This window comes from Lissotriton vulgaris, chromosome 3_1 (genome assembly GCF_964263255.1).
Source record: "Lissotriton vulgaris chromosome 3_1, aLisVul1.2, whole genome shotgun sequence".
NCBI lineage: Eukaryota > Metazoa > Chordata > Amphibia > Caudata > Salamandridae > Lissotriton > Lissotriton vulgaris.
In genome coordinates this window covers 1,387,018,051-1,387,030,439 of record NC_141689.1, presented here as the reverse complement: position 1 = coordinate 1,387,030,439, position 12,389 = coordinate 1,387,018,051, and positions in this window count along the sequence as shown.

Sequence of the window (12,389 nt, the reverse complement as noted above, 5' to 3'; positions counted from 1 at the left end):
TCTCAAGATATGTGCTCCAGTGGATTTTGAGTAATTAAGGATCAAAAAAATATATATATCTATAGCAGCGCTCCGGTAAGCGCACCGGTACGCGCACCGGGCGCGTCACGCGACTTGCGCGGAGAAAGCTGATTGGCTCTGGGGTGTCTGTAAACATTCTAAACAGTCCGGAGCGGCCGCCATCTTGTGTCTCGGTAGGATCGAGACACAAGAGGTGGCCAAAACAAAGGGGGAAATGACCATAAGGGGGCAGAGTAGACCCCTCTTGACCCCCTAGGTTTGATGTGGGGGCCATAAAAGGGCCCCACGGGGCAAAAAAAAAATTAAAAAAAATTTTGATTTTCGCGGGGTGAGCGCCCGGTACGCGCACCGGTAAGCTTACCGGGGAGTGTACCATGGGGAAAAAGAATGACAGTTTTAAAAGTAGCTGATTAGAAAAAAAAATGTTTAGTTGTTTTTTTATATATACACATACATATATATAAATGCATATGCACATATATATATATGCATATATGTCTATATGTGTGCGTGTAGAGAGAGGTAGAGAGGTAGAGGTGTAGAGGTAGAGAGGTAGAGAGGTAGAGAGTAGAGAGTGAGTAATAGAGAGTAGAGAGTGAGTAGTAGAGAGTAGTAGAGAGCAGTAGAGAGAGTAGCAGAGTGAGTAGTAGAGAGTAGTAGAGTGAATAGTAGAGTGAGTAGTAGAGAGTAGTAGAGAGTGAGTAGTAGAGACTGAGTAGTAGAGAGTAGTAGAGAGTAAGTAGTAGAGTGAGTAGTAGAGAGCAGTAGAGAGTGAGTAGTAGAGAGTGGGAGAGAGTAAGTAGTAGAGAGTAGTGGAGAATATTCCAAAGTTTGGCACAGCACCACTTTCACAATGAGTCCAATCAAATCATATCACTTAGAGTACTTATTGAAGCGCTGAATCTTGGTGTATATTCAAATGCTTTTATTTTCCTTAAGTTTATGTACCACAGCCAGCCGAAACGTTTCGTTCTGTACAACAGAACTTCTTCAGGGCGTTGTTATTTCCTTCAAGTTATGTCGGTATCCCGTTGTCATATAACTAGATATTTCTTCCAAATGTTAGACGAGACATAAGTATATTCTTATTAAAAGTGACTAGGTATCAATTTTACCCACACAATTCGGGCAGACTTGAGTAATTTATAGCATCCTCAAAGTCAGTCTTTCAAAAATTCCAAAGTATAGGACATGATAATCCAAATCCAAATGTTTCTCAAGAAAAGTCATTTACAATCGTTCGGAATATCGGTGTTTGGGCAGATATGATCCAGGGACCCCCAGTATGCAAGGGGAATTAGTCCCCCCTCTGCAAAGGCGCCAGTGGCCTGCATTGCAGAGAGGTGTAACAAGGGTGTGGCCTCATTACACTTCTCTGCAATGCAGCTCCCTCGCGCATACTGGAGGCTCCTGGTGGACTAGTTGACCCCAGGGACCCCCAGTATGCAAGGGGAATTAGTTCCCCCTCTGCAAACGCGGCAGTGGGCTGCGTTGCAGAGAGGTGTAACAAGGGGCATAGTCTCATTACACCTCTGCAATGCAGCCCCAGGCGCATACTGGAGGTTCCAGGTGGGCTAATTGGCCCCCAGGGTAAGCGTGGGCGGAAAATCCGTTCCGCTCGCGGATTTTGCGGATTTTCGGGAAATCCGCAATCCGCGAGATTTGCGGATTTCCCGCAAAATCCGCAAATTCGCACGCAGCGGATTTTTTTGGCGGCGCGCGGCGTTGGTGATACAATTTTTGCGGCGCGCGGCGTTTATCATCGTTTGCCGAGTTGTTTTTTTCGATAGTTTGCGAGTGCTGCGCCATTTTGGATCTTGCTGTGTGATCCCGCGGGAATTGGCGAGCGCGATTACGTCATCGCGGCTTGCCAGCGATAGTTTGTCAACGCGAGTACGGCGAGATCACGTCTCGCGGTACTTCGCAATTTGCGAGATTTGAGATGCGGCGAGCGAAAATATAAATTTGCAATTCTGCACAAGAAATCCACCAGCAAGCAGCATAAACCTTCTAGAAATGATGATTTTTATGTGAATAACTCCTTAGTTTGACATTTGCCTGCACTTTTTTAGCGAGGAGTCCATTTTGGGGAGGGGGCAGGGGGGTGGGAGGAAGGAAGTGCCCCATAGTCTTCAACTTCCTGTTCCTGTTCAGCAGGCTCCTCCCAGTGCTTTGTCCATCTCCTGGTCACTTTTCATTCGGATGTGGACCTGGAAGGATTACCTTTTGTGGATGCTGCTGGATCTTTGGATTTGAGGCCTTTTTGACTTTCTTTGGATCACTGTTGGATTAGAAATTTTACAAGTAAGTTTGTTTGGGGCATTACAGTTGCTGCAACTAAAATTTTGGGATTTTCGATTTTTGGGCTGTTTTGGGGCCTTTTCCCAGGGGTACTCAGTGGTGGGTGGACTGATTCTTTCTGTGGGTTGTCTTGAATTTAAACATCATGGAGGCCATAGATGAATTGGGATTGTGCTGATTTTTCTGTGTTTTTCGATTTTTTTTTTTTGTAAAATTTTGTGTTTTTCGATTTTTGACCTGTTGTTGGGGCCTTTTCACCAGGGGTATTTGAGTCTAGCATGGGCCTAGTCTTTCTGTGGGCTGTCTTGAATTTAAACATCATGGAGGCCATGGATGGAATAGGATTGTGCTGATTTTGCAGTGTTTTTCGATTTTTGGGGGTGTTCATGGGGAGGGACATGCCATGTGGCTGGTGGCCATTTTGAGTGCAGCTACAGGCACTGGCCATGTGCTGGCAGGCAAGTGGCCATTTTGAATGCAGGCTTTGTTGTTAGGCCTCCAACCATTTTGCCTACTTTTCAACCTTTATTTATGCCAGGGGTAGTGAGTCTTGCATGGGCCTAGTATTTCTGTGGGTTGTCTTGAATTTAAACATCATGGAGGCCATAGATGAATTGGGATTGTGCTGATTTTTCTGTGTTTTTCGATTTTTTTTTTTTGTAAAATTTTGTGTTTTTCGATTTTTGACCTGTTGTTGGGGCCTTGACCAGGGGTAGTGAGTGGTGCATGGGGCCTAGTCTTTCTGTGGGCTGTCTTGAATTTAAACATCATGGATGGAATGGGATTGTGCTGATTTTGCAGTGTTTTTCGATTTTTGGGGGTGTTCATGGGGAGGGACATGCCATGTGGCTGGTGGCCATTTTGAGTGCAGCTACAGGCACTGGCCATGTGCTGGCAGGCAAGTGGCCATTTTGAATGCAGGCTTTGTTGTTAGGCCTCCAACCATTTTGCCTACTTTTCAACCTTTATTTATGCCAGGGGTAGTGAGTCTTGCATGGGCCTAGTATTTCTGTGGGTTGTCTTGAATTTAAACATCATGGAGGCCATGGATGGAATGGGATTGTGCTGATTTTGCAGTGTTTTTCGATTTTTGGGGGTGTTCATGGGGAGGGACATGCCATGTGGCTGGTGGCCATTTTGAGTGCAGCTACAGGCACTTGCCATGTGCTGGCAGGCAAGTGGCCATTTTGAATGCAGGCTTTGTTGTTAGGCCTCCAACCATTTTGCCTACTTTTCAACCTTTATTTATGCCAGGGGTAGTGAGTCTTGCATGGGCCTAGTATTTCTGTGGGTTGTCTTGAATTTAAACATCATGGAGGCCATAGATGAATTGGGATTGTGCTGATTTTTCTGTGTTTTTCGATTTTTTTTTTTTGTAAAATTTTGTGTTTTTCGATTTTTGACCTGTTGTTGGGGCCTTTTCACCAGGGGTATTTGAGTCTAGCATGGGCCTAGTCTTTCTGTGGGCTGTCTTGAATTTAAACATCATGGAGGCCATGGATGGAATAGGATTGTGCTGATTTTGCAGTGTTTTTCGATTTTTGGGGGTGTTCATGGGGAGGGACATGCCATGTGGCTGGTGGCCATTTTGAGTGCAGCTACAGGCACTGGCCATGTGCTGGCAGGCAAGTGGCCATTTTGAATGCAGGCTTTGTTGTTAGGCCTCCAACCATTTTGCCTACTTTTCAACCTTTATTTATGCCAGGGGTAGTGAGTCTTGCATGGGCCTAGTATTTCTGTGGGTTGTCTTGAATTTAAACATCATGGAGGCCATAGATGAATTGGGATTGTGCTGATTTTTCTGTGTTTTTCGATTTTTTTTTTTTGTAAAATTTTGTGTTTTTCGATTTTTGACCTGTTGTTGGGGCCTTGACCAGGGGTAGTGAGTGGTGCATGGGGCCTAGTCTTTCTGTGGGCTGTCTTGAATTTAAACATCATGGATGGAATGGGATTGTGCTGATTTTGCAGTGTTTTTCGATTTTTGGGGGTGTTCATGGGGAGGGACATGCCATGTGGCTGGTGGCCATTTTGAGTGCAGCTACAGGCACTTGCCATGTGCTGGCAGGCAAGTGGCCATTTTGAATGCAGGCTTTGTTGTTAGGCCTCCAACCATTTTGCCTACTTTTCAACCTTTATTTATGCCAGGGGTAGTGAGTCTTGCATGGGCCTAGTATTTCTGTGGGTTGTCTTGAATTTAAACATCATGGAGGCCATAGATGAATTGGGATTGTGCTGATTTTTCTGTGTTTTTCGATTTTTTTTTTTTGTAAAATTTTGTGTTTTTCGATTTTTGACCTGTTGTTGGGGCCTTTTCACCAGGGGTATTTGAGTCTAGCATGGGCCTAGTCTTTCTGTGGGCTGTCTTGAATTTAAACATCATGGAGGCCATGGATGGAATAGGATTGTGCTGATTTTGCAGTGTTTTTCGATTTTTGGGGGTGTTCATGGGGAGGGACATGCCATGTGGCTGGTGGCCATTTTGAGTGCAGCTACAGGCACTGGCCATGTGCTTGGCAGGCAAGTGGCCATTTTGAATGCAGGCTTTGTTGTTAGGCCTCCAACCATTTTGCCTACTTTTCAACCTTTATTTATGCCCAGGGGTAGTGAGTCTTGCATGGGCCTAGTCTTTCTGTGGGTTGTCTTGAATTTAAACATTATGGAGGGCATGGATGGATTGGGATTGTGCTGATTTTGCAGTGTTTTTCGATTTTTTTGTGCTCTATAACTGAACTGATGTTCCTCTGTCTTCCATTTTTTTTAGGTGCACAAGACTCAAGAGAACCACCAGTGCCAGGAAGAAGTCCTGCAGCGGTGTGTGTGTGCAGCATAACGTCACGCGACGTCACGTCTGGCCTCAGACAACTCTACAATTCGTGCAACTGCGGCCTGCTGTCTGACCTGCTCTGAAGAAGATGGCCCCAAAGAAAGTTCTCCGTAGCTCCTCTAGCAAGAAAGTTGCTAGTAAGGAGCAGAAGAAGCAAGTTACCAAGGAGGCTGGTGTGCCACCCGCCACTTTTTTTGGGAGCAAAAAAAAAAGTACGCCTGCAGCAGCAGGATCTGCTGGGGACCAACCTGAGAGCAGCACCCCTGCTCCATTGGGTTCAGTGCCTCCACCACCACGCCAACTTAAGTCAAAGCCCTTGAGTGCTTCAGAGGCAGTCAGTGTACTTCTCCAATCACCATCGACCAGTGATGTTGGCTCATCGCAAGAAAGTAGCAGCAATGTCCCTGAATCAACACAGGTTGTTGTAACTCATCTGACAAGTGTTGAACAACCACAGCCGCAACAACAACACCATGTGCAAGTACACGCCCAAGTACATGTGGAAGGAGAGGCAGCAAAAGGAGATGCGCAAGCAAAGGTGCATGGACGTTCACAAGTGCCCACAATAGTTGTTCCTCCCGAAGTAGGGGCACATTTGGAAATCGACAATGAAGCTGAGGTATCATTGGAAGCCACTCCTCCTGATGATCATTCATTGTCTTCCACATCCCTAGCAAGGAAAAGATCAAGGGGGGTGTCTACATCTTCTTCAAGCCCACCTCGTTCTGGTGCAAGTGATCTGTCTTGGGAACCACGACAACTGCGGTCTGACAGTGAGGCAGAGGCACACCATGATCTGCCACCGGTACCTAAGCGTAAAAGGAAGGTCGTCCAAAAACTCAAACCTATGGAGTGTGATGAGGCTCAACAAGAAGTGACAGATACTGCTGGTGATGAAGCCTCTCACGATGACGACGAGGCAGTCATCACAAAGGTCACTGCAGCCCCACCGGGCATGCAGCAAAGAGACATTTTGACCCTATCCCGAGAAGCTGCTGAGCGTGATGATGATGTCGGCGAGGAGGCAATGGAAATGGAATCATTAGATTTGGAGTTAAGTAGTACACCAAAACCTACCGCTTCCATATTTCTTCCTCGCAAGAAGGTACCCACCTCGTCCTCGACCTCAATTCGTGGTGGTGAAAGTGCAAAACGTACTGAAGTTCGGCAATCCACATCCTCCACTTCATCTGTCATTAGCAGCAGGACCACCACCACCAGTATCGCCGCCTCCTCCGGCCCCCGAAGACATTTCAAGTCTCCAGTTTGGGACTTCTTTAGTGTTTGCCCAAAAAAGGAAAACGTAGCCATTTGTAGCCTTTGTAAGCTTCGATTTAGTCGTGGTAAGCTTGGTTCTAACTATGGTACCGGAGGCCAGAGAGGTCATCTTGAGAGAAGGCACCCTGTCGAATGGTTTCCGCACCTAGAGGCGGTCAAGAAAGCCGGAATTGCACGTAATGAAAACGTTGATTTGTCATCTGCTGATGACGAGGAGGTAGAAGACGATTCAAACACTTCACTTACACCCAGTTCCCATGTCAGCAGCACACCCCATGGGAGCCACACTAAGAGTGTGGGAGAGAGTGAGACATCAATGCGGAAAAGTTCATCAGCGAGCGTAACTGGGTCGAAGAGATCATCATCATCCCGTAAATCATTGGTCCAGGGCAACATTAAAAAGATGTTGTTTACAGAAGCGCAATATGAACGCAACCACCCAATGACCCGTCTGTATAACACTAAGCTGGCTAAAATGCTAGCTCTGGACCTTCTCCCTTTTTCTTTTGTAGAAGGGGTTGGTTTTCTAGAATTAGTGACAGTGCTCTGCCCTAAATGGAAGGTTCCTAGCCGGTTCTATTTTGCCCGAGTTGCGGTTCCAGCACTACATGAAGATGTTCTGAAGGTGATTGGGGCAGCTTTGCAGAAGAGTGCTGTTCACACTATACATCTGACAACAGACATGTGGACCAGTGGCGCAGGCGCTGATTACATGTGCATCACTGCACACTGGGTCTCTTTTTCAGGGGCTAAAGCAAAGCTAAACTCAGGTGTTGACACTAACATTGTTTTTAAAGGTGCTCGGAAACATGCAACACTAGCCATGTTTGGTTTGGAGAAACGTCACACAGCAGAAAACATTTTGGATGTCTTTAACACAAAGGTCCTTAACTGTCTGTCCCCACTAAAACGCAAGGTTGGTTATGTTTCCACAGACAATGGCTCCAATATAGTTAAGGCCATGAGGGACGGTTACTATTTCAGAGTGCCGTGTTTGGCGCACTGTATAAACCTGGTTGTCCAAAAATTCTTGGGTAATAAACGCAGTGCAGCGTACAGTGTATTGGAGAACTGCCGAAAAATTTGCAAGCATTTCAGGCATTCTTTTAAGGCCCGCAAGCAGCTGAGGAGCATGCTATATCAAAGTCAAATGCCAGTGAAAGCACTCATCCAGGAGGTGGTAACACGTTGGAACTCAACCTTCTACATGCTTGAGCGTATGTATGAGCAGTATACGCAACTCGATCAATATTTCTTGAAAGAGGGTATAGAGGAGCTGAGGATGGGTGGGCCGCAATGGAACATAGTTGAAAGCCTAACACGCATGCTTCGTCCTTTTGAGGTCTTCACACGTGCAGTCAGCAAGGAGGACTCTAATTTGGGAAAAGCTATCCCATTGTTGTACATGCTGGAGGACCAACTGAAGGAGGTGTGTTCTGTGTTTCGAAAAGATGACAAAAAGAAAGACTCTTTGCTTCTGGCTGAGAAATTATTAGAGCTCCTACAAGGTGATGAACGTCTTCAAAAGATCCACTCAGAACAGCATTACATTTGTGCTACTATTCTGGATCCACGCTACAAAAAGGCGCTGGCAGGCAGAGCATTCTTTCCTTTTGCTGATGAAGATGTTACAAAGTACAAACGTTGGCTAGCCTTGTCAGCCAAGAAGTTTGAAACAGAACGGCTGGAAATTGAAGGAAATGGCAGTACATCAGCAGGCCATCCCCAGTCAAAACAATCCACTTCTGCACCTGTGGCTGTGGCACAAGTGACCTCTCAGCCGTTAAAGACACCGGCAACCGCATCATCTGCACGAAAGACAGCAGAAACATTGGAGGCTGAAGAGGATTGGCTAGCTCTGCGTGGGTTTGGTTCTCAAAAGGCCAGAGGCACAGCAAGAGCTACGCAAAGTGGAGGAACCTTGGAGGAGGACCTTGAGTCGATGGTGAAGGACTATCTGAATGACTCCACAGAGGTCTATGTTAATTCTGACCCATTGGCGTATTGGCATGGGAAAAAAGAATTGTGGCCACAGCTCACCAACCTGGCTTTAAACTACTTGTCTTGCCCACTCGCAAGTGTGTCTTCTGAACGGGTTTTCAGTGCGGCTGGTGGGATTGTAACTCCCAAACGGAGCCGCCTCTCGCCCAAAAATGTGGAGAGGTTAACAATGATCAAGATGAATCAGCACCTCATACCACCAGATATAAGAGTACGAGAGAGCGTGCCGGATGAAGAGGAGGTGGCCAGCACCATAGATGAGGGAATTTCTACTCTGTCAGGTGGCACTGACCTCACCCGGGCTGAATTCGCAGAGTATGATGACGAAGCCTTATTCTTATTCCTGGACCGTGATTCCGACTTCGAGCCCTGAAAATGAGACAACGAATCAATAACTTTCTTTTTCATCCTTATTCACTTTTATTCCTGTGTGTCTGTCTTTCTTTGTTGTGCACAGTTAATATAATTCAAACTTTAATCAGATAATCACAAAGACAAGCCCATCAGCAGAACTGTCTTCACTTGTTTGCTAATTTATTTGAAGGTGCCGCAGTCTGCATTCCTCAGGTTCACAAGTTCAGAAGAACATGCTCCTCTATCCTCCTCCTCCAGACTCCTATTTCCATCAAAGCAGAGGGCTGGTTTACGCCCAATGAAGAAAGACTCAGCACTTGTGGGGGTGTTGTTCTACCTCTTTGCAGGTGAGTTGACGGGTCTGGGGCCATTGCTGGGAAGCACTAAAAGTGGTTTGTGCCAAATCCGAGGCGGAAATTTTTTTGTGTTTTTGATGACTTGCTTGCCTTTGAGGTGCTCTTAGGGGGGGTTCCGTCTGTTTGTGGGTGAGTTTCATGGTCTGAGAGCATTGCTGGGACACTCTAATCTTGATTGCATTTGCTTTTCAGGAAATCCGTCGTGCCAACCCCGACTTATGGCCCAGCTACGCAGCGCGTTTGGACCGAAGGCCCAGAAATATTGCAAGTATGAGAGTTTGCTTTTGGCCTGTTTGGGGGTGTTATACTTCTTGGCGGGTGGGTTGCCGGGTCTTGGGGCATTCCTGGGAAGGTCTAATACCGGGTAGAAGTGGTTGGGACTAAATCCAGGCCGATTTTTTTTTGGGCTATTTCTGACATTTTGCTCTATGTAGCGTTTTCGGGGGCCTGTTTGGGGGGCTTCCTGGTGTTTCTGGGTGAGTTTCGTGGTCTGGGAGCACTGCTGGGACACTCTAATCTTGATTGCATTTGCTTTTCAGGAAATCCGTCGTGCCAACCCCGACTTATGGCCCAGCTACGCAGCGCGTTTGGACCGAAGGCCCAGAAATATTGCAAGTATGAGAGTTTGCTTTTGGCCTGTTTGGGGGTGTTATACTTCTTGGCGGGTGGGTTGCCGGGTCTTGGGGCATTCCTGGGAAGGTCTAATACCGGGTAGAAGTGGTTGGGACAAAATCCAGGCCGATTTTTTTTGGGCTATTTCAGACATTTTGCTCTATGTAGCGTTTTCGGGGGCCTGTTTGGGGGGCTTCCTGGTGTTTCTGGGTGAGTTTCGTGGTCTGGGAGCACTGCTGGGACACTCTAATCTTGATTGCATTTGCTTTTCAGGAAATCCGTCGTGCCAACCCCGACTTATGGCCTAGCTACGCAGCGCGTTTGGACCGAAGGCCCAGAAATATTGCAAGTATGAGATTTTGCTTTTGGCCTGTTTGGGGGTGTTATGCTTCTTGGCGGGTGGGTTGCCGGGTCTTGGGGCATTCCTGGGAAGGTCTAATACCGGGTAGAAGTGGTTGGGACAAAATCCAGGCCGATTTTTTTTGGGCTATTTCAGACATTTTGCTCTATGTAGCGTTTTCGGGGGCCTGTTTGGGGGGCTTCCTGGTGTTTCTGGGTGAGTTTCGTGGTCTGGGAGCACTGCTGGGACACTCTAATCTTGATTGCATTTGCTTTTCAGGAAATCCGTCGTGCCAACCCCGACTTATGGCCTAGCTACGCAGCGCGTTTGGACCGAAGGCCCAGAAATATTGCAAGTATGAGATTTTGCTTTTGGCCTGTTTGGGGGTGTTATGCTTCTTGGCGGGTGGGTTGCCGGGTCTTGGGGCATTCCTGGGAAGGTCTAATACCGGGTAGAAGTGGTTGGGACAAAATCCAGGCCGATTTTTTTTGGGCTATTTCAGACATTTTGCTCTATGTAGCGTTTTCGGGGGCCTGTTTGGGGGCTTCCTGGTGTTTGCGGGTGAGTTTCGTGGTCTGGGAGCACTGCTGGGACACTCTAATCTTGATTGCATTTGCTTTTCAGGAAATCCGTCGTGCCAACCCCGACTTATGGCCTAGCTACGCAGCGCGTTTGGACCGAAGGCCCAGAAATATTGCAAGTATGAGATTTTGCTTTTGGCCTGTTTGGGGGTGTTATGCTTCTTGGCGGGTGGGTTGCCGGGTCTTGGGGCATTCCTGGGAAGGTCTAATACCGGGTAGAAGTGGTTGGGACAAAATCCAGGCCGATTTTTTTTGGGCTATTTCAGACATTTTGCTCTATGTAGCGTTTTCGGGGGCCTGTTTGGGGGGCTTCCTGGTGTTTCTGGGTGAGTTTCGTGGTCTGGGAGCACTGCTGGGACACTCTAATCTTGATTGCATTTGCTTTTCAGGAAATCCGTCGTGCCAACCCCGACTTATGGCCTAGCTACGCAGCGCGTTTGGACCGAAGACCCAGAAATATTGCAAGTATGAGATTTTGCTTTTGGCCTGTTTGGGGGTGTTATGCTTCTTGGCGGGTGGGTTGCCGGGTCTTGGGGCATTCCTGGGAAGGTCTAATACCGGGTAGAAGTGGTTGGGACAAAATCCAGGCCGATTTTTTTTTGGGCTATTTCTGACATTTTGCTCTATGTAGCGTTTTCGGGGGCCTGTTTGGGGGGCTTCCTGGTGTTTGCGGGTGAGTTTCGTGGTGTGGGAGCACTGCTGGCTATATATACTTTACTTTGCAAGAGGTTTGAAGCAAATCCATGGTGGCTGAGGGGACTTAGGGCCTAGCTGCAGAGCGCGCGCGGAGTGATTTGGGAAATTTGTGAAAAAGTGACTAAGTCCCCATTTTTGTACTTTTGCTCTTTGGCTGTTTGGGGGTCTTCTACTCGTTTTCTCCTGGGTTGACGGCTCTGGGGCCATTGCTGGGAAGCTCTAATACCGGATAAAAGTGTTTTGGACCAAATCCCAGGCGGAATTTTTTTTGTGTTTTTGATGACTTGCTTGCCTTTGAGGTGCTCTTAGGGGGGGTTCCGTCTGTTTGCGGGTGAGTTTCGTGGTCTGGGAGCACTGCTGGGACACTCTAATCTTGATTGCATTTGCTTTTCAGGAAATCCGTCGTGCCAACCCCGACTTATGGCCTAGCTACGCAGCGCGTTTGGACCGAAGGCCCAGAAATATTGCAAGTATGAGATTTTGCTTTTGGCCTGTTTGGGGGTGTTACGCTTCTTGGCGGGTGGGTTGCCGGGTCTTGGGGCATTCCTGGGAAGGTCTAATACCGGGTAGAAGTGGTTGGGACAAAATCCGCGCGGAAAAGCCTTTAGTTTTGGCACTTTTTGTAACTTAGGGTTCGTTAGGGTTAGCCCTAGCAGCAGGATTGCATGTGTTTCGGGGTGTTCTAGATTTTTCAAACTGAGTTCTGGGGTCTTAGAGCACTCGTGAGAATGTGTAATTTTGGTTGCAAGTCATTTGAAGAAAATCCATGGTGGGAAAGGGGGGATTTGGCATAGTTAAAGAAAGCCTTTGCCACTATTCTTAACTTAGGGTTCGTTAGGGTTAGCAGTATTTCTATTGCATGTGTTTGAGTGGGGGGGATTTCGAGTCTTGGAGCGATGCTGGCTATGGCTACTTTTGCTTGGTTGCTTGCAAGTGGTTTGAATGCAATCCACGGTGGGTAATGGGTAATTAGGGTACTTCGGCCTACTTTTACTTTCAAAGTAAGTTTTGTCACCAGTTTTCTG